This window comes from Triticum urartu, chromosome 7A (genome assembly GCF_056163025.1).
Source record: "Triticum urartu cultivar PI428250 chromosome 7A, HENAU_Tu73, whole genome shotgun sequence".
In the NCBI taxonomy this organism is placed as follows: domain Eukaryota; kingdom Viridiplantae; phylum Streptophyta; class Magnoliopsida; order Poales; family Poaceae; genus Triticum; species Triticum urartu.
In genome coordinates, this window is record NC_141879.1 from 423,970,656 (window position 1) to 423,993,270 (window position 22,615).

The window sequence follows — 22,615 nt, forward strand, 5'->3', positions numbered from 1 at the left end:
TGTGTACCAAACCTGTTGTGTACCTTGCCATGAGTTTGGCAAGGGGGTACAATAGTGATCCAGGAGTAGATCACTAGACAACGGTCAAAATTATCCTTAGGTAGCTAAAGAGGACTAAGGAAATGTTTCTCGGTTATGGAACTGACAAAGAGTTTGTCGTAAAGAGTTACGTCAATGAAAGCTTTGACACTCATCCGGATGACTCTGAGTCTCAATCTGGATACATATTGAAAGTGGGAGTAATTAGCTAGAGTAGCTCCATGCATAGCATTGTAGATATAGAAATTTGCAAAATACATACGGATCTGAATGTGGCAGACCCGTTGACTAAACCTCTCTCACAAGCAAGACATGATCACACCTTAGTACTTTTTGGGTGTTAATCACATGGCAATGTGAACTACATTATTGACTCTAGTAAACCCTTTGAGTGTTGGTCACATGGCTATGTGAACTATTAGTGTTCATCACATCGCGATGTGAACTATTGGTGTTAAATAACATGGCGATGTGAACTAGATTATTGACTCTAGTGCAAGTGGGAGACTGAAGGAAATATGCCCTAGAGGCAATAATAAAGTTGCTATTTTATACTTCCTTATATCATGATAAATGTTTATTATTCATGCTAGAATTGTATTAACATGAAATTTCATACATGTGTGGATACATAAAGAAAACACTGTGTCCCTAATAAGCCTCTACTAGACTAGCTCGTTAATCAAAGATGGTTAAGTTTCCTAACCATAGACATGTGTTGTCATTTGATGAACGGGATCAAATCATTAGGAGAATGATGTGATGGAAAAGACCCATCCGTTAGCTTAGCATATTGATCATTAAGTTTTATTGCTATTGCTTTCTTCATGTCATATACATATTCCATTGACTATGAGATTATGCAACTCCCGGATACCGGAGGAATGCCTTGTGTGATATCAAACGTCACAATGTAACTGGGTGATTATAAAGATGCTCTACAGGTATATCTGAAGGTGTTTGTTGGGTTGGCATAGATCGAGATTAGGATTTGTCACTCTGAGTATCGGAGAGGTATCTCTGGGCCCTCTCGGTAATGCACATCATAAGAAGCCTTGCAACCAAAGTGACTAATGAGTTAGTTACAAGATGATGCATTATGGAACAAGTAAAGAGACCTGCCGGTAACGAGATTGAACTAGGTATGTACATATCGATGACCGAATCTCGGGCAAGTAACATACTGATGACAAAGGGAATAACGTATGTTGTCATAACGGTTCGACCGATAAAGATCTTCGTAGAATATGTAGGAGCCAATATGAGCATCCAGGTTCCGCTATTGGTTATTGACCAGAGAGGTGTCTCGGTCATGTCTACATAGTTCTCGAACCCATAGGGTCCGCACGCTTAACGTTCGAAGACGATTTAGTATTATATGAGTTATGTGATTTGGTGGGCGAATGTTGTTCGAAGTCCCAGATGAGATCACGGACATGACAAGGAATCTCTAAATGGTCTAGAGGTGAAGATTGCTATATAGGACGATGGTATTCGAACACCGAAAGTGTTTCGGAGGGTACCAGATACATATCGGGTCACCGGAAGGGGTTCCCGACACCCCCGGCAAAAGATATGGCATTGTGGGCCAAGGGGGAAAACGCACCAGCCACAAGGGGCTAGTGCGACCCCCATATGGGCCGGCCAAAGGTGGAGAAGGAAAGTGTGGAATAGGATTCCCACTTCCTTCTCTCCCCCCCCCCTCTTTCCTTCCCACTCCGTAAAATAAGGAAGGGGGCGCCACTTGGGAAACCCCAAGTAGGATTCGGAAACTACTTGGGGTGCCCCATGGCTTCCTCTCCTCCCTCCCACCTATATATATGAGGGGAGGGGGCGTTGTAACGCCCCGAGACCGTTGCGTCGGGTGTCTTCCAGTTATTCGCTGTTATTGCCTTGTCATTCGCTTGCGTGTTGCATCTTGCCATGTCATCATATGCATTGCATCATCATGTTTTCAAAACTTGCATCCGTCCTGGCCTCCCCGTTCCTTCCGTTGTCCGTTCTGAGCCCAGACACACTCGCACGCGCCCGCGGCATGTCCGAAATAGTATTTTTATAAGTGGCCGGAAAATGTTCTCAGAATGGGTTGAAAATTGGCATGCGGTGTTGTTATGTTGTTAGTAGACCGCCTGCCAAGTTTCATCGCATTCGGAGTCCGTTTGACGCCCCAACGGATAACTATAGAGATAATATAGTCGGTCAAATCGTCGGATGTTTTCGGTCTCCGAAAACTGTTGCCGGGCTTTCCCTCTTTTTCCCTCCCTAGACCGTCCACACAGTCCACTACCTACCGTCAGGCCCAACCTAACCTCTCTCGTCAGCCCGTGGCCCTCCTCGCGCGCACGTCCGAAAGTTGTCCCGGACCCGACCCGGGCAGTCATCATCATTGGGTCCGGATCATCCCCAAATATCTATAAAATATCTCCGTTTTCTTATTTGGACTCCTCTAACCTTTTATTCTCGATCGTACGATTACGATCAGAGGGATCCGTTAGCCCCTAACCTAATCCACCAGCGTATATAATGGGTCAACCCTAAAAACTAGAAGAGATGTCCCATCCTTCCTCCTTGCCGCCGCCACACTCAAATCACCACACATCGGGATCCTCCCGGATCCCCTTCTCCTCGGTCTCCTCCTCCATCCAAATCGAACCAACCAGGCCGCGCCGCTCTAATCCCGCAGGAGCCCGAGCTCCCCTCATCCCCGAGCTCCACTCGAACCCCCTCCTGCTCTGCTTCGTCCCGCTCACCGAGCCCAACAGAAGAGGGGCTCCTCCATGTCGTGCTCCTCACCGAGCCCTGCCTCGTCGCCGGAAACCAGCGCCGTTCCACCTCGACTTGCGGCCTCCACTGCTTCTCCTCAAGCCCGCTGGCACCAGCTTCCCCGCGCCACCGGAGTACAGCCGCCCTTCCGCCGCCGTCGAGCGCCGGCTGTGCCCGAAGCCCCGCGTTCCCGCCAACCTCCGCGCTGTCGAGCAGCAAGGCCGAGCCCTTGCTTCCTTCTCCTTCTTTGCTCTCTCTCTTTGCCCGAGGAGATCGAGTGAACACCCAAGTGCGCTCGTCCCTGAGCCCCGTGCGCCAGCCTCGAACTCCTCCTCGCCGGAGTCCCGCACAAGCCGCCGCTGCGGGTCGTCCTCCACGCCTTCCCCACCTCCGGTCGCTCAGTGTCGATGAGCCCAGTCGCCGATGAAGCCCGACAGAAGCTCGTTCCGCACGCCGCGCCTCGCTGCATCACCGCTCGCACCGCCCCATCTCTGTAGCCTCCTCCTTCCTTGGTTCCGAGAAGGAGAGCACCCCCGCCGACCAGCCAGGCCACCGGAACCCCCTCCGTCGCCGAAGAAATGCCAGCAGGACCAGCCCCGTCGCCCCTCTCCTTCCTTCCTCCACTTCTTCTCTCTCGCTCCCTCTGAAGGTGTCGCGACGCCTCCGTTCTGCAAGAGCCAGCCGACCATGGAGCTTCTGGAGGTTCCCGTCGCCTCCGCCTCGTTCCAGGGAAGGACGCCCTCGCGCCCGCTCTGTCGCGCCATCGCCCGGATCCGCCGCCCTCCACCAAGCTCCTGCCGCCGCCGCTTCCTTGCAAGTCCAACCGCACGCCCGGTTCCCCTGCTTCGAGCTAAGTCGTGTCCTGCTTCCTCTGCGCGCTCCCTCCGTTTCGTTCAGATCGAGCGGGGTGCAGGGTCGCCGCGTTGACTCCGTCCTCGACCGCGCTGGCCAGCTGCGTGGGCTGCCAGGCGCGCCAGGCCCAACACTGCGCCAGGCCGCCCGGGCCAATGTGAGGAGTTTTCCCAACCCAGTTCAGTTTTGTTTCGGCCCATTTGTTTTTTTCTTTGTCCAGCGAATTTTGCAATTTATCTAGTGCATGCATATTTACAGTAAATGCCATTTTCTTGCATTGCTCATAATTAAATAACCATGCATCGAAATTAAACAAACCTTATATGAAAAATGTTTAGAATCTTGTCTAGTTTAATTATATCCAACTTTCATGAATGTTTTAAATGGTTAAATTGTTGTTTGTTTAAATTTGTTTAAATGCCATGTTAAAATGCTTTAATTCATAACTAAATAACCGTAGCTCCAAACATAATAATCTTTATATGTAAATGGGGTAGAAAAATGCCTAGTTTAACATGGTGGCTTTACTTTGCACGTTTAAAAACTCTAAAATATGGTTTAGGACAGAACAATACCAAACCTAAAAAATGCACATGAGGAGTTTCTGGACTTGTTGTTTGTTGTTTCGGCCTCATTTAAACTTGCCTAGATAGGTAGTTTTCATTTCCTCCACCACTTGCCATGTTTAAGAACATTTTATATTGATGGGTACCTAAACGAGAGAGAACTAAATAAGTCACGTGGTGTTTCGGCAATATGGAACGGAGTTGCATATTGAGCTCCACTTCATTTGTAGAATTGTTTGTGCATTTTGCCATGCCATGCCTCATTAAACCGGACATGCATCATACTTGGTTGTGCATCATGCCATGATTATGTGATGGTTGTTTACCATGTTGTTTGCTTCTTTCCGGTGTTGCTTCTTCGGGTTGGTTCAGATAGCGTCGCGTTTGTGAGGATTCGTTCGACTACGTCTGTTTGTCTTCTTCATGGACTCGTTCTTCTTCCTTGCGAGATCTCAGGCAAGATGACCATACCCTCGAAATCACTTCTATCTTTACTTCCTAGTTGCTCGCTCTATTGCTTTGCCGCACTACCTACCACTTGCTATATCATGCCTCCCATATTGGCATGTCAAGCCTCTAACCCACCTTTCCTAGCAAACCGTTGTTTGGCTATGTTATCACTTTTGCTCAGCCCCTCTTATAGCATTGCTAGTTACAGGTGAAGATGAAGTTTGTTCCATGTTGGAACAAGGATATGTTGGGACATCACAATATCTATTATTTTAATTAATGCATCTATACACTTGGTAAATGGTGGAAGGCTCGGCCTTATGCCTGGTGTTTTGTTCCACTCTTGCCGCCCTAGTTTCCGTCATACCGGTGTTATGTTCCTTGATTTTGCATCCCTTACGCGGTTGAGTGTTATGGGAACCCCTTGACAGTTTGCTTTGAATAAAACTCCTCCAGCAAGGCCCAACCTTGGTTTTACATTTTCCTAACAACCTACACCTTTCCCTTGGGAGTAATTAACCCGAGGGTCATCTTTATTTTAACCCCCCCGGGCCAGTGCTTTTCTAAGTGTTGGTCCGAACTAGAGCACCGTGCGGGACCGTCCCTTGGCAACTTGGGTTATGTTGGTACCTGTACGCTTAGCTTATCTGGTGTTGCCCTGAGAACGAGATATGTGCAGCTCCTATCGGGATGTCGGCACATCAGGCAGTCTTGCTGGTCTTGTTTTACCATTGTCGAAATGTCTTGTAACCGGGATTCCGAGACTGATCGGGTCTTCTCGGGAGAAGGAACATTCTTCGTTGACCGTGAGAGCTTGTGATGGGCTAAGTTGGGACACCCCTGCAGGGTTTTGAACTTTCGAAAGTCATGCCCGCGGTTATGTGGCAGATGGGAATTTGTTAATGTCCGGTTGTAGAGAACTTGACACTTGACTTAATTAAAATGAATCAACCGCGTGTGTAGCCGTGATGGTCTCTTCTCGGCGGAGTCCGGGAAGTGAACACCATTCTTCTGTTATGCGTGAACGTAAGTAGTTTCAGGGTCACTCCTTGATCATTTCTAGCTTCACGACCATCGGGTTGCTACTCTTCTCGCTTTTATTTGCGTAAGTTAGCCACCATACATGCTTAGTGCTTGCTGCAGCTCCAACTCATTACCCTTTCCTACCCATAAGCTTAAATAGTCTTGATCTCGCGGGTGTGAGATTGTTGAGTCCTCGTGACTCACAGAGACTTCCAAACAGTTGCAGGTGCCGATGATACCAGTGCAGATGACGCAACTGAGCTCAAGTGGGAGCTCGATGAAGTTCGTGTTCGTTGTGTTGTTCCGTTTCCAGTTGATCAGTAGTGGAGCCCAGTCGGGACGATCGAGGATCTAGCATCTGGGGTTGTCTTTCTTTATTTTGGTCCCGTAGTCAGACCTTTGTTTGTATCTTGTATGATGGATGGTTTAATTATGTATTGTGTTAAGTGGCGATTGTAAGCCAACTCTTTCTCCCTTTCTTACTCAGTACATGGGATGTGTAAAGATTACCCCACTTGCGACATGCCTACCATGTGGCTATGCCTCTAAGTAGTGCCCCGACACGTGGGAGATATAGCCGCATTGTGGGTGTTACAAGTTGGTAATCAGAGCCTTCCCTGGCTTAGGAGCCCCCTGCTTGATCGAATCGCTGACGTTGTTGAGTCTAGAACAAAATGTTTTGAGTCATAGGATTATATATATCGGAGTGTAGGATTCTTTTTACTCCTCAGTCCCTTCGTCGCTCTGTTGAGGACTCCTGACGTAGAGTTTTGACTATTCTCTTCTCAAATTTCATGATTTTTTAGGATCACGTGGGTATCTTGGAATTGTTTCGATGGTTTTGTGAAGAGAACATTGTTCTTGGTGCCTCCTGACATTTAGGGGTTGTGGCAGTGTCCCGTGGAGTTGAGCTCTGAGGTGTTGTCGTGACAATTTTATCATTGCAGTTCTGGAATACCTGAGTTCGCCGACATCGAAAATCTCTTTTATGCAGTTCTTGGTGAGATAACCTCGACACCACCCAGTACTGGGGCGGGAGTTCGGGAGTATTGCCATAACTTGTATAACGTGTGCTTTTCGAAGGTTGAGGTACACGATTTCCGAGGGTTTCTTGGTTATGTGTTGAAGGATGGATACAGCTGGATGTACGTATTGTTAGTTTGGGTGAGATGTTATGCTTCCCCTGTATCCCCAACACCTGATTGCATAACCAGAAAGTTTCGGGAGTTTATAAGTGGGAATTCAAGTAGCTCCTAGAATATCTTTCCAACAGACACATGATACGATATGGGGTCTATCATATGGTTGTTCCGGCTTATTTTGCAAGCCAATCCTTTGTTTTGTTTTGAGTTGTGGTATTCGTTCCAACAGACACATGATACGATATGGGGTCTATCATATGGTTGTTCCGGCTTATTTTGCAAGCCAATCCTTTGTTTTGTTTTGAGTTGTGGTATTCGAGTTGCTTCAATGTCAAATGTGTTTCCATACCTTTCCTAAGCGGTGTTCTCATACTCCTATGTGAATACCAATCCTTCATGATAATCGAGATTGTCATGTCAATCCTTTTCAACCGGCATGTTTCTCTTCAAGTGGATCCGATCATTTTCGACATCCGCAAGATCACTTCTTGGTTTCCCCAACATTGTTCGCTTCATCTGTCCCCAAGTTGCCTTTGTTTTCCCTCCCACCCACCCCTTTTTCCTCAAGGACTAAGATTTCTTAATCAAGTATCCATTTTATTCATGTGAACTTTCTTCATTCTTTTCTTTTCCCGTGGATTTAATTCAAGCTTCGGTGTTGAGCATATTCCTTTCATTTGTCCAATGTTTTTCCATGCCGGTGCACCTCTTAATCATTCACCTCTCATTTTCCATTTGTTCTATTGTGCCAAAGATATCTCGGAAGATTAGTGCTTCTATTCTTAATAAATCCAAGCTAGTTTTCGAGGTTGTTATATCATTCAAGTCATCTAATTGAACCGGCACAATCACTCTTTTAAATCGTTCAATGGTGTTTCTTTTGAGTGGGCCCTAACCCACAGGTCTTTTTCCAGGATCTTACCTGACTCTTCTAATTTTACCGGAGCTATTCTCAAATCTTTCAAAGTTGACGTAAGAATGAATTATCATCAGTCAAATATCCTTCTCTAAGATCTTTCAAATTCTTTTCATCGTGGTTCAACCTTTCTAATTTTCATTCCGGAGTGCCTCAACAATTCATGGTGGTATTTCTCATCGTCATTCTCAACGTCTGAAGACCGAAGAAGAGTTTTTTTCCCAAATCTTATCCGTTCTCTCAGAGATGCGTAGTTCGAGCTTGATGTCATACTCTCATAATTGTTTTTGACTGTGAGAATTATTTTCACCCATCCAGAGCAATTCAGGTGTAATTTTCAGTTTTATTCTCCGGAGCCGTTCATCTCGGAATTATTTGTTCCAGCTTTCATCTCTCATTCTCCAAATCTTACTGGTGCATCATCCAAATATCCTCTAATTAGTTCATGATCTCTTCGTTCTCATGTATCTAAATTCGGTCAAGTATCTTCATTCGTTCTCTAATTCTTTCCGGTGTTTCTTTATCTTTTCTTCAGTCATTTTTAATTCTTACGGCGGTTTGTTCAAGATTCCTCCTTCTATGTTCTCACTATAATTCTTTTGTTCTTCTCAAACCCGATCGGTGATTCGTCGAAGACTTTTCTCAAGTTTGTGCTATATCTCTCTTATCCATTCTACGAGAATAAGTAGTATGTCAAATCCGTTGCTTGTCATCAATCTAAATTGGTGAAGGATACGCATACCATAATTCTTATTCTCGGTTCTTATAGGTGATTCATCTTTCTCTCTAGAGTTGTCCTTCATATCACAATCTCAGTTCGAGATGCTTCATCTTTTCTTTTTTGAAGTTTGTTCATGATGAATAAATTCTCGGTTTCAATTGTTTCATCTTTTTTCCCGGAGTTCCAAGCTCTCATCATCACGAAGATCCATCTAATCATTGCAAGGCTTCAACCTTATTCTCTTCATCCTTCATTCCGTTTGATCATCCTTTATTACCGGAGTTCTTCATGGAGGCTCTACATGATGGCTCATCAAGGATTTAATTCCTTGTCGAAGTGTTGATCGAGATTCTTTTCAAAGGAGCTCAAGTACTCTTCATCTTGCATTACAAAGTGCAGTTCTTCCTATCTTATCTTTTGAGGTGGGGTTATGTCATTCTTGACAATTTGAGTTCGTGTTTCATGATTCACATGTTGTCAAGAATGAGATATTTTAATTCCACCAATCTCTTTGTTGGAGTTATCTTGTGTCATGTTTCACCTAAAGCCTTCCCTAAGGATTGTTGCTATTTACGGTGCTCATAAATGACCCAAGTTCTTCATTTATCCTCCCGGTGAAATAAGTTTCTCGTCTCCTTGTTCATATCAATCCAATCTATTGTTTTTCGTTAGTGGCAGAATTTCACCTCAAGATTTCGAGATGTTTTCCATAAGCCCACTACAAGATTTTTCGTTTCGTTGGTGGTTTTCCAACAACTCCGTTATAACCTTCTAGGAAGGGTGCTTTCCAAACTCTTTGGTGGTACAAGTTGCATTTTCTTCTCCATTCTATTATTCAAATGATCTATCTTCTATTCTTTCTCCCGAAGGCATTGTGATGTTGCTCTTTTCACTCATCATCTACAATTGTGAGGACCGGGTTCTTTCCTTTGTTTATCCATTTAACCGGAGTGTCGTGCTTTCATTCGAGCTCTCTCATCTTATCAAGTTTTACCTGCCTTCTCAACCGGAGTGCTGTCTGAAATCGTTCTTACCCCTTGTGCCATTCTTTCAATAGTTTCGGAGGCAGTGTGTTGTTGATTTCATCAAGTATCCTCTCATCTTGTCAAGCTCATATTATTTACCTTCCTTTTCCAACCAGAGTGTTGTCGTAATTGATCTTTATCGTTCCTTGTACATATCGTTTCTATTGGAGTGCTTGCATGTACTTCTTGTCCATTGTAACCCTTTTCTTATGTCTTTCAACCTCAAGGTTTTTCGCAATGTTCCTTGTTCCTCTTTTCTAATGGAGTGTTTTCAACTTTGTTCATCTTCGTTGTATTCTTTCTTTCAATTTGTTAAACCTCGCAAGGTTTTTTAGTTTCACTCATTTGTCAAAGAAGCAATTTTTTCTTACCTCTTCCTCTTCCGTTTCCCTTCGGTGCCATCCTAGATCTCGGGACGAGATCCTCTTGTAGTGGTGGAGTGTTGTAACGCCCCGAGACCGTTGCGCCAGGTGTCTTCTAGTTATTCGATGTGGTTGCCTTGTCATTCGCTTGCATGTTGCATCTTGCCATGCCATCATGTGCATTGCATCATCATGTTTTCAAAACTTGCATCCGTCCCGACCTCCCAGTTCTTTCTGTTGTCCGTTCTGAGCCCAGACACACTCGCCCGCGCCCGCGGCATGTCCAAAGTAGTATTTTTATAAGTGGCCGTAAAATGTTATCGGAATGGGTTGAAAGTTGGCATGCAGTGTTGTTATATTGTCAGTAGACCGCCTGCCAAGTTTCATCGCATTCGGAGTCCGTTTGACGCCCCAACGGATAACTATAGTGACAATATAGCCGGTCAAATCGTCGGACGTTTTCGGTCTCCGAAAATTGTTGCCGGGCTTTCCCTCTTTTTCCCTCCCTAGAACGTCCACACAGTCCACTACCTACCGTCAGGCCCAACCTAACCTCTCTCGTCAACCCACGGCCCTCCTCGCGTGCACGTCCGAAAGTTGTCCCGGACCCGACCCAGGCAGTCATCACCGTTGGGTCCGGATCATCCCCAAACATCTATAAAATATCTCCGTTTTCTTATTTGGACTCCTCTAACCTTTTACTCTCGATCGTACGATTACGATCGGAGGAATCCGTTAGCCCCTAACCTAATCCACCAGCGTATATAATGGGGCAACCCTAAAAACTAGGAGAGATGTCCCATCCTTCCTCCTTGCCGATGCCACACTGAAATCACACACCGGGATCCTCCCCGATCCCCTTCTCCTCGGTCTCCTCCTCCATCCAAATCGAACCAACCAAGCCACGCCGCTCTAATCCCGCAAGAGCCCGAGCTCCCCTCATCCCCGAGCTCCACTCGAACCCCCTCCTGCTCTGCTTCGTCCCGCTCACCGAGCCCAATAGAAGAGGGGCTCCTCCATGTCGTGCTCCTCACCAAGCCCTGCCTCGTCGCCGGAAACCAGCGCCATTCCACCTCGACTTGCGGCCTCCACTGCTTCTCCTCGAGCCCGTAGGCACCAACTTCCCCGCGCCACCGTAGCGCAGCCGACCTTCCGCCATCGTCGAGCGCCGGCCGTGCCCAAAGCCCCGCGTTCCCGCCAACCTCCGCGCCGTCGAGCAGCAAGGCCGAGCCCTTGCTTCCTTCTCCTTCTTTGCTCTCTCTCTCTCTCTTCCCAAGGAGATCGACCGAACACCCGAGCGCGCTCGTCCCTGAGCCCCGTGCGCCAGCCTCGACCTCCTCCTCGCCGGAGTCCCGCACAAGCCGCCGCTATGGGTCGTCCTCCATGCCTTCCCCTCCTCCGGTCGCTCAGTGCCAGCGAGCCCAGTCGCCGGTGAAGCCCGGCAGAAGCTCGTCCTGCACACCGCGCCTCGCTGCATCACCGCTCGCACCGCCCCATCTCTGTAGCCTCCTTCCTCGGTTCCGAGCAGGAGAGCACCCCCGCCGGCCAGCCAGGCCGCCGGAACTCCCTCCGTCACCGAAGAAATGCCAGCAGGACCAGCCCCATCGCCCCTCTCCTTCCTTCCTCCACTTCTTCTCTCTCGCTCCCTCTGAAGGTGTCGCGACGCCGCCGTTTTGCAAGATCCTGCCGGGCATGGAGCTCCTGGAGGTTCCCGTCGCCTCCGCCTCGTTCCAGGGAGGGACGCCCTCGCACCCGCTCTGTCGCGCCATCGCCCGGATCCGCCGCCCTCCGCCAAGCTCCTGCCGCCGCCGCTTCCTTGCAAGTCCAGCCGCGCGCCCAGTGATACGTCTCCAACGTATCTATAATATTTGATTGCTCCATGCTATATTATCTTTTGTTTTGGATGTTTATGGGCTTTATTATACATTTTTATATCATTTTTGGGACTAACCTATTAACCCAGAGCCCAGTGCCAGTTTCTGTTTTTACCTTGTTTTAGGCTTTCGAAGAAAAGGAAAATCAAACGGAGTCCAATTGACCTGAAACTTCACGGAACTCATTTTTGGAAGGAAAGAAGCCCAGAAGACTTGAAGTGCACGTAAGGGAAGCTTCGAGGAGGCCATAAGGTAGGGGGGAGCGCCCACCCCCCTGGGCGCGCCCTCCACCCTCGTGGGCCCCTCGTGGCCCCCCTGACGTACTTCTTCCACCTATATATCTCCATATACCCTAAAAACGTCGGGGAGCACAATAGATCAGGAGTTCCGCCGCCAGAAGCCTCCGTAGCCACCGAAAGCCAATCTAGACCCGTTCCGGCACCTTGCCGGAGGGGGAATCCCTCTCCGGTGGCCATCTTCATCATTCCGGTGTTCTCCATGACGAGGAGGGAGTAGTTCTCCCTCGGGGCTGAGGGTATGTACCAGTAGCTATGTGTTTGATCTCTCTCTCTCTCTCTCTCTCTCTCGTGTTCTTGAGGTGATATGATCTTGATGTATCGCGAGCTTTGCTATTATAGTTGGATCCTATGATGTTTTCTCCCCCTCTACTCTCTTGTAATGGATTGAGTTTCCCCTTTGAAGTTATCTTATCAGATTGAGTGTTTAAAGATTTGAGAACACTTGATGTATGTCTTGCCGTGCGTATCTGTGGTGACAATGGGATATCACGTGATTCACTTGATGTATGTTTTGGTGATCAACTTGCAGGTTCCGCCCATAAACCTATGCATAGGGGTTGGCACACGTTTTCGTCATGATTCTCTAGTAGAAACTTTGGGGCACTCTTTGAGGTCCTATGTGTTGGTTGAATAGATGAATCTGAGATTGTGTGATGCATATCGTATAATCATACCCACGGATACTTGAGGTGACATTGGAGTATCTAGGTGACATTAGGGTTTTGGTTGATTTGTGTCTTAAGGTGTTATTCTAGTACGAACTCTAGGGATGTCTGTGACACTTATAGGAATAGCCCAACGGATTGATTGGAAAGAATAACTTTGAGGTGGTTTCGTACCCTACCATAATCTCTTCGTTTGTTCTCCGCTATTAGTGACTTTGGAGTGACTCTTTGTTTCATGTTGAGGGATAGTTATGTGGTCCAATTATGTTATTATTGTTGAGAGGACTTGCACTAGTGAAAGTATGAACCCTAGGCCTTGTTTCAACACATTGCAATACCGTTTACGCTCACTTTTACCATGAGTTACCTTGCTGTTTTTATATTTTCAGATTACAAAAACTATTATCTACTATCCATATTGCACTTGTATCACCATCTCTTCGCCGAACTAGTGCACCTATACAATTTACCATTGTATTGGGTGTGTTAGGGACACAAGAGACTCTTTGTTATTTGGTTGCAAGGTTGCTTGAGAGAGACCATCTTCATCCTACGCCTCCTACGGATTGATAAACCTTAGGTCATCCACTTGAGGGAAATTTGCTACTGTCCTACAAACCTCTGCACTTGGAGGCCCAACAACGTCTACAAGAAGAAGGTTGTGTAGTAGACATCAAGCTCTTTTCTGGCGCCGTTGCTGGGGAGGTGAGCGCTTGAAGGTATATCTTTAGATCTTGCAATCGAGTCTTTTAGTTTCTTGTTTTATCACTAGTTTAGTTTATAAAAGAAAACTATAAAAATGGAATTGAGTTTGTCTCATACGCTTCACCTTTTTAATATCTTTCGTGAGTATGATGGAAAGGATAATTGTGCTCAAGTGCTAGAAGAAGAAATCTATAAAATGTTTGGCACTAAATACTTGAATGATGAGCATGATTGAAATGTTGTTAGTATGAATTCCTTGAATATCCATGATGCTAATGATATGCAAAGCCACAAGATTGGGGAAGCTATGTTTGATGAATATGATATTTTTTGTCCCCCAAGTTTTGATGAGCAAATTTATTATGATGAAAGCATGCCTCCTATTTATGATGATTATATTGATGAAAGTGGATTTGGAGAGGTCATGACTTTATTTTGTGATGAATCCACTATTTCGGAAGGGGTTCCAATTGATTATGAGAACAAAGTTGCTATCTATGATGATTATTGTGATGACTTGTATGCTATTGAGAATAATGATATCCATGAAACTTGTCATCATGATTTTAGTTTTCAATTGGATTATGCCTCACATGATAATTATTTTGTTGAATTTGCTCCCACTATTATTCATGATAAGAATTTTGCTTATGTGGAGAGTAATAAAATTTTTATGCTTGTAGATCATGAAAAGAATGCTTTAGGTGCTGGTTATATTGTTGAATTAATTCATGATGCTACTGAAAATTATTATGAGGGAGGAACATATGCTTGTAGGAATTGCAATAATATCAAGTTTCCCCTCTATGTGCTTAAAATTTTGAAGTTATGCTTGTTTTACCTTCCTATGCAAGTTGATTCTTGTTCCCACAAGTTGTTCGCTCACAAAATCCCTATGCATAGGAAGTGGGTTAGACTTAAATTTGCTAGTCATATTCTTCATGATGCTCTCTTTATGTTTCAATTCTTATCCTTTATGTGAGCATCATTGAAATCATCATGCCTAGCTAGGGGCGTTAAACGATAGCGCTTGTTGGGAGGAAACCCAACTTTATTTTTATTCCTTACTTTTTGCTCCTGTTTAGTAATAAATAATTTATCTAGCCTCTGTTATGATTGTGGTTTTATGTTTCAATTAGTGTTTGTGCCAAGTACAACCTTTGGGAAGACTTGGGGAAAGTCTTTTTAATCTTGCTGTACAAAACAGAAACTTTAGTGCTCACGAGAATTGCTGCCATTTTTATTTGGAGAGTGATATTTAGTTAATTTTTTTTGAAGATGATTAATATATAAATTCCTCAGGTCCAGCAATTTATTTTAGAATTTTATGAGTTCCATAAGTATACGTTTGATCCATATTACTACAGACTGTTCTGTTTTTGACAGATTCTGTTTTTCCTGTGTTGTTTGCTTATTTTGATGAACCTATGGCTAGTAAAAGAGTTTATAAACCATAGAGAAGTTGGAATACAGTAGGTTTAACACCAATATAAATAAATAATGAGTTCATTGCAGTACCTTATGATGGTGATTTGCTTTCTTATACTAACGGAGCTCATGAGATTTTCTACTTTAAGTTTTGTGTTGTGAAGTTTTCAAGTTTTGGGTAAAGATTTGATGGATTATGGAATAAGGAGTGGAAAGAGCCTAATCTTGGGGATGCCCAAGGCACCCCAAGGTAATATTCAAGGAAAACCAAAATCGTAAGCTTGGGGATGCCCCGGAAGGCATCCCCTCTTTCGTCCTCGTTCATCGGTAACTTTACTTGGAGCTATATTTTTATTTACCACATGATATGTGTTTTGCTTGGAGCGTCAATTTATTTTGTTAGGATTTTCTTGCTGTTATTTAGAACAATGTTTTGCATCTTTTATTTCAATAAAAGTGGCATTGATAGTCTTTACTATGCCTATTTTAGAAGTCCACATGTTGCTGTTTGAAAACAGAAAGTTTACCGCTGTTGCAATAATTCCCTAGAAAAGTCCGAATGTGATAAAATGTTGAAACCTTTTGCATATTAAGATCTGATAAATTTAATACAGTGGGAATTTTCTTTAATATTTTTTGGAGCTAGGGAAGTTTGGATGTTGCGGCATTCTTTACAGACTGTCCTGATTAGGCAGATTGCTGTTATGTTTGCATTGTTTGCATATGTTTGCTTCTTTAATGATTCTATTTGAGGATAGGACTATCAAATATGCAGAGGCATTTAGTATGCAATGTTGAATAATAATTTTAGTGATTTGCTACAGTATAGTATGATAAGGTTTTTGCAATGTGTTATACTAACTTATCTCATGAGTTCTTGTTGAGTTTTGTGTGGATGAAGCTTTTGAGATTTAGGGAGACCGTGATATGAGAGGAATTAAGAAGACACAAAAGCTCAAGTTTGGGGATGCCCAAGGAATCCCAAGATAATATTTCAAGAAGTCTCAAGCATCTAAGCTTGGGGATGCCCCGGTTGGCATCCCACCTTTCTTCTTCAACAACTATCGGTTAGTTTCGGTTGATCCTAAGTTTTTGCTTCTTCACATGATGTTTGCCATTCTTAGAATGCCATTTTATTTTTCTTTGCTTGCTGTTTGAATAAAATACCAAGATATGAAATTCTTAAATGTTAGAGATTCTTCACATAGTTGCATAATTATTCAACTACTCATTGATCTTCACTTATATCTTCCATAGTAGTTTGTCATTTGCTCTAGTGCTTCACTTATATCTTTTTAGAGCACGGTTGTGGTATAGAAATAGATGAACTCTCATGCTTCACTTATATCATTTTGAGAGTTTTAAATAGCATGGTAATTTGCTTAAATAATCCTAATATGCTAGGCATCCAAGAATAGTAAAAACTTTCATATAGAGTATTGAATACTAAGAGAAGATTGATGCTTGATGATTGTTTTGAGATATGGAGATGGTGATATTAAAGTCATGCTAGTTGAGTAGTTGTGAATTTGAGAAATACTTGTGTTGAAGCGTGTGATTCCCGTAGCATGCACGTATGGTGAACCGTTATGTGATGAAGTCGGAGCATGATTTATTTATTGATTGTCTTCCTTATGAGTGGCGGTCAGGGACGAGCGATGGTCTTTTCCTACCAATCTATCCCCCTAGGAGCATGCGCGTAGTACTTTGTTTCGATAACTAATAGATTTTTGCAATAAGTATGTGAGTTCTTTATGAACAATGTTGAGTCCATGGATTATACGCACTCTCACCCTTCCACCATTGCTAGCCTCTCTAATACCGCACACCTTTCGTCAGTATCATAAACCCACCATATACCTTCCTCAAAACAGCCACCATACCTACCTATTATGGCATTTCCATAGCCATTCTGAGATATATTGCCATGCAACTTTCCACCGTTCCGTTTACTATGACACGCTTCATCATTTTCATATTGCTATGCATGATCATGTAGTTGAGATCGTATTTGTGGCAAAGCCACCGTTCATAATTCTTTCATACATGTCACTCATGCATCATTGCACATCCCGGTACACCGCCGGAGGCATTCATATAGAGTCATATCTTGTTCTAAGTATCGAGTTGTAATTCTTGAGTTGTAAGTAAATAAAAGTGTGATGATCATCATTTGAGAGCATTGTCCCAGTGAGGAAAGGATGATGGAGACTATGATTCCCCCACAAGTCGGGATGAGACTCCGGATGAAAATAAATAAATAAAAGAGGCCAAAGAAGCCCAAAAAAAGAGGAAAAAGAGGCCATAAAAAAGAGAAGGCCCAAATAAAAAAATAAAAAAATTAGAGAAAAAGAGAGAAGGGACAATGCTACTATCCTTTTACCACACTTGTGCTTCAAAGTAGCACCATGATCTTCATGATAGAGAGTCTACTATGATGTCACTTTCATATACTAGTGGGAATCTTTCATTATAGAACTTGGCTTGTATATTCCAATGATGGGATTCCTCAAAATGCCCTAGGTCTTCATGAGCAAGCGAGTTGGATGCACACCCACTTAGTTTCTTTTGTTGAGCTTTCATACACGTATAGCTCTAGTGCATCCGTTGCATGGCAATCCCTACTCACTCACATTTATATCTATTGATGGGCATCTCCATAGCCCGTTGATAAGCCTAGTTGATGTGAGACTATCTTCTCCTTTTTGTCTTTTCCACAACCACCATTCTATTCCACCTATAGTATTATGTCCATGGCTCACGCTCATGTATTGCGTGAAGATTGAAAAAGTTTGAGAACATCAAAAGTATGAAACAATTGCTTGGCTTATCATCGGGGTTGTGCATGATTTAAATATTTTTTGTGGTGAAGATGGAGCATAGCCAGACTATATGATTTTGTAGGGATAGCTTTCTTTGGCCATGTTATTTTGAGAAGACATGATTGCTTAGTTAGTATGCTTGAAGTATTATTGTTTCTATGTCAATATTAAACTTTTGTCTTGAATCTTATGGATCTGAATATTCATACCACAATTAAGAAGAATTACATTAAAATTATGCCAAGTAGCACTCTGCATCAAAAATTCTGTTTTTATCATTTACCTACTCGAGGACGAGTAGGAATTAAGCTTGGGGATGCTGATACGTCTCCAACGTATCTATAATTTTTTATTGCTCCATGCTATATTATCTTCTGTTTTGGATGTTTATGGCCTTTATTATACACTTTTATATCATTTTTTGGACTAACCTATTAACCCAGAGCCCAGTGCCAGTTTCTGTTTTTACCTTGTTTTAGGGTTTCGAAGAAAAGGAAAATCAAACGGAATCCAATTGACCTAAAACTTCACGAAACTCATTTTTGGAAGGAAAGAAGCCCAGAAGACTTGAAGTGCATGTAAGGGAAGCTTCGAGGAGGCCACGAGGTAGGGGGGCGCGCCCACCCCCTTGGGCGCGCCCTCCACCCTTGTGGCCCCCCTGACGTACTTCTTCCACCTATATATGTCTCCATATACCCTAAAAACGTCGGGGAGCACAATAGATCAGGAGTTCCGCTGCCAGAAGCCTCCGTAGCCACCGAAAGCCAATCTAGACCCGTTCCGGCACCCTGCCGGAGGGGGAATCCCTCTCCGGTGGCCATCTTCATCATCCCGGTGCTCTCCATGATGAGGAGGGAGTAGTTCTCCCTCGGGGCTGAGGGTATGTACCAGTAGCTATGTGTTTGATCTCTCTCTCTCTCTCTCTCGTGTTCTTGAGGTGATACGATCTTGATGTATTGCGAGCTTTGCTATTATAGTTGGATCCTATGATGTTTTCTCCCCCCTCTACTCTCTTGTAATGGATTGAGTTTCCCCTTTGAAGTTATCTTATCGGTTTGAGTCTTTAAAGATTTGAGAACACTTGATGTATGTCTTGCCATGCGTATCTGTGGTGACAATGGGATATCACGTGATTCACTTGATGTATGTTTTGGTGATCAACTTGCGGGTTCCGCCCATGAACCTATGCATAGGGGTTGGCACACGTTTTCGTCGTGATTCTCCGGTAGAAACTTTGGGGCACTCTTTGAGGTCCTATGTGTTGGTTGAATAGATGAATCTGAGATTGTGTGATGCATATCGTATAATCATACCCATGGATACTTGAGGTGACATTGGAGTATCTAGGTGACATTAGGGTTTTGGTTGATTTGTGTCTTAAGGTGTTATTCTAGTACGAACTCTAGGGCTGTTTGTGACACTTATAGGAATAGCCCAACGGATTGATTGGAAAGAATAACTTTGAGGTGGTTTCGTACCCTACCATAATCTCTTCGTTTGTTCTCCGCTATTAGTGACTTTGGAGTGACACTTTGTTGCATGTTGAGGGATAGTTATGTGATCCAATTATGTTATTATTGTTGAGAGGACTTGCACTAGTGAAAGTATGAACCCTAGGCCTTGTTTCAACACAATGCAATACCGTTTACGCTCACTTTTACCAGTAGTTACCTTGCTGTTTTTATATTTTCAGATTACTAAAACTATTATCTACTATCCATATTGCACTTGTATCACCATCTCTTCGCCGAACTAGTGCACCTATACAATTTACCATTGTATTGGGTGTGTTGGGGACACAAGAGACTCTTTGTTATTTGGTTGCAGGGTTGCTTGAGAGAGACCATCTTCATCCTACGCCTCCTACGAATTGATAAACCTTAGGTCATCCACCGGAGGGAAATTTGCTACTGTCCTAAAAACCTATGCACTTGGAGGCCCAACAATGTCTACAAGAAGAAGGTTGTGTAGTAGACATCACCCAGCTCCCCTACTGCGAGCTAAGTCGTGTCCTGCTTCCCCTGCGCGCGCTCCCTCCGTTTCGTTCAGATCGAGTAGGGTGCAGGGTCGCCGCGTTGACTCCGTCCTCGACCGCGCTGGCCAGCTGCATGGGCTGCCAGGCATGCCAGGCCCAACACTGCGCCAGGCCACCCGGGCCAATGTGAGGAGTTTTCCCGACCCAGTTCAGTTCTGTTTCGGCCCATTTGTTTCTTTTCTTTGTCCAGCGAATTTTGCAATTTATCCAGTGCATGCATATTTACAGTACATGACATTTTCTTGCATTGCTCATAATTAAATAACCATGCATCGGAATTAAACAAACCTTATATGAAAAATGTTTAGAATCTTGTCTAGTTTCATTATATCCAACTTTCATGAATGTTTAAAATGGTTAAATTGTTGTTTGTTTAAATTTGTTCAAATGCCATGTTAAAATGCTTTAATTCATAACTAAATAACCGTAGCTCCAAACTTAATAATCTTTATATGTAAATGGGGTAGAAAATGCCTAGTTTAACATGGTGGCTTTACTTTGCATGTTTAACAACTCTAAAATATGGTTTAGGATAGAACAGTACCAAACCTAAAAAATGCACATGAGGAGTTTCCGGACTTGTTGTTTGTTGTTCCGGCCTCATTTAAACTTGTTGTTTAAGAACATTTAATATTGATGGGTACCTAAATGAGAGAGAACAAAATAAGTCACGTGGTGTTTCGTCAATATGCAACGGAGTTGCATATTGAGCTCCACTTAATTTGTAGGATTGTTTGTGCATTTTGCCATGCCATGCCTCATTAAACCGGACATGCATCATACTTGGTTGTGCATCATGCCATGATTATGTGATGGTTGTTTACCATGTTGTTTGCTTCTTTCCGGTGTTGCTTCTTCGGGTTGGTTCCGATAACGTCGCATTTGTGAGGATTCGTTCGACTACGTCTGTTTGTCTTCTTCATGGACTCGTTCTTCTTCCTTGCGAGATCTCAGGCAAGATGACCATACCCTCGAAATCACTTCTATCTTTGCTTGCAAGTTGCTCGCTCTATTTGTTTGCTGCGCTACCTACCACTTGCTATATCATGCCTCCAATATTGGCATGTCAAGCCTCTAACCCACCTTTCCTAGCAAACCGTTGTTTGGCTATGTTACCGCTTTTGCTCAGCCCCTCTTATAGCGTTGCCAGTTGCAGGTGAAGATGAAGTTTCTTCCATGTTGGAACATGGATATGTTGGGATATCACAGTATCTATTATTTTAATTAATGCATCTATATACTTGGTAAAGGGTGGAAGGCTCGGCCTTATGCCTGGTGTTTTGTTCCACTCTTGCCGCCCTAGTTTCCGTCATACCGGTGTTATGTTCCTTGATTTTGTGTCCCTTACGCGGTTGGGTGTTATGGGAACCCCTTGACAGTTTGCTTTGAATAAAACTCCTCCAGCAAGGCCCAACCTTGGTTTTACATTTTCCTAACAACCTACACCTTTCCCTTGGGAGTAATTAACCCGAGGGTCATCTTTATTTTAACCCCCCCGGGCCAGTGCTTTTCTAAGTGTTGGTCCGAACTAGAGCACCATGCGGGACTGTCCCTTGGCAACTTGGGTTATGTTGGTACATGTACGCTTAGCTTATCCGGTGTTGCCCTGAGAACGAGATATGTGCAGCTCCTATCGGATGTCGGCGCATCGGGCGGTCTTGCTGGTCTTGTTTTACCATTGTCGAAATGTCTTGTAACCGGGATTCCGAGACTGATTGGGTCTTCTCGGGAGAAGGAATATTCTTCGTTGACCGTGAGAGCTTGTGATGGGCTAAGTTGGGACACCCCTGCAGGGTTTTGAACTTTCAAAAGCCGTGCCCGCGGTTATGTGGTAGATGGGAATTTGTTAATGTCCAGTTGTAGAGAACTTGACACTTGACTTAATTAAAATGAATCAACCGCGTGTGTAGCCGTGATGGTGTCTTCTCGGCGGAGTCCGGGAAGTGAACACGGTTCTTGTGTTATGCGTGAACGTAAGTAGTTTCAGGGTCACTTCTTGATCATTTCTAGCTTCACGATCGTCGCGGTGCTTCTCTTCTCGCTCTTATTTGCGTAAGTTAGCCACCATTTATGCTTAGTGCTTGCTGCAGCTCCACCTCATTACCTTTTCCTACCCATAATCTTAAATAGTCTTGATCTCGTGGGTGTGAGATTGCTGAGTCCTCGTGACTCACAGATACTTCCAAACAGTTGCAGGTGCCGATGATACCAGTGCAGACGACACAACTGAGCTCAAGTGGGAGCTCCATGAAGTTCGTGTTCGTTGTGTTGTTCCTTTTCCAGTTGATCAGTAGTGGAGCTCAGTCGGGACGATCGGGGATCTAGCATTTGGGGCTGTCATTCTTTATTTTGGTTCCGTAGTCAGACCTTTGTTTGTATCTTCTATGATGGATGGTTTAATTATGTATTGTGTGAAGTGGCGATTGTAAGCCAACTCTTTATCCCTTTCTTATTCAGTACATGGGATGTGTAAAGATTACCCCACTGGCGACATGCCTACCATGCGGCTATGCCTCTAAGTCGTGCCCCGACACGTGGGAGATATAGCCGCATTGTGGGTGTTACAGGCGCCTAGAACACACAACAACATCTGTTAGCCGTGTGCGGCGCCCCCCCTCCATAGATTACACCCTCGGTCATATTCTCGTGGTGCTTAGGCGAAGCCCTGCGCGGATCACTTCACCATCACCGTCACCACGCCGTCGTGCTGACGAAACTCATCTAGCTCCTCGACACTTTGCTGGATCAAGAGTTCGAGGGACGTCATCGAGTTGAACGTGTGCAGAACTCGGAGGTACCGTATGTTCGGTACTTGATCGGTCGGAACGAGAAGAAGTTTTACTACATCAACTGTGTTGTCAAACGCTTCCGCTTTTAGTCTACGAGGGTAGGTAGACACACTCTTCCCCTCTCGTTGCTATGCATATC

The 22,615-nt window shown here is 44.2% G+C and overlaps 1 long non-coding RNA gene across 1 annotated transcript; it reads left to right on the forward strand.

Annotated features, from left to right (window-relative positions):
- The first annotated feature begins 2,482 nt into the window (after positions 1-2,482).
- LOC147959823 (uncharacterized) lies at positions 2,483-12,473 on the forward strand. The gene is made up of 2 exons (XR_015609832.1): positions 2,483-3,811; positions 4,593-12,473. It is a non-coding gene; the product is annotated as an uncharacterized LOC147959823 (long non-coding RNA).
- Positions 12,474-22,615: the final 10,142 nt, after the last annotated feature.